Raw genomic sequence first — 445 nt, 5'->3', positions numbered from 1 at the left:
GAAAAATTCTCGGATGTGTTTCATGGCAGCACACAAACTCCGAAACCCTGTCACTGAAGTGAAGGCTGAAACGGATCACAAAAAATCGAAACTTGGCCGGAGTGAAGAGAAGGCTATATCTAAACAGTTATAGCAATTACAGATCGAGGAGGCGCGCGAGGAGAAGAAGCCTACCTCGGATCCTGTAATCTCCATCAGCCTCGACGACGAACGGCCTGAACGATGTGTGGAAATTGGCAGCGACTTAACCAAGGAGCTCAAGGCCGAGCTCATCTCATTCCTCAAGGAGAACATCGACACCTTCGCCTGGTCGGCTGAAGATCTACCTGGGGTAAGCATCGACGTAATATGCCACGAGCTGAATGTTGACCCATCTTTCAAGCCCATCAAGCAGAAGCGAAGAAGATTGGGTCGGGATCGCGCAGATGCAGTGAACGCTGAAGTA

The sequence above is a fragment of the Arabidopsis lyrata genome (assembly GCF_000004255.2).
Source record: "Arabidopsis lyrata subsp. lyrata unplaced genomic scaffold ARALYscaffold_54, whole genome shotgun sequence".
NCBI classification, from domain to species: domain Eukaryota; kingdom Viridiplantae; phylum Streptophyta; class Magnoliopsida; order Brassicales; family Brassicaceae; genus Arabidopsis; species Arabidopsis lyrata.
This window is presented reverse-complemented; position numbering follows the sequence as displayed.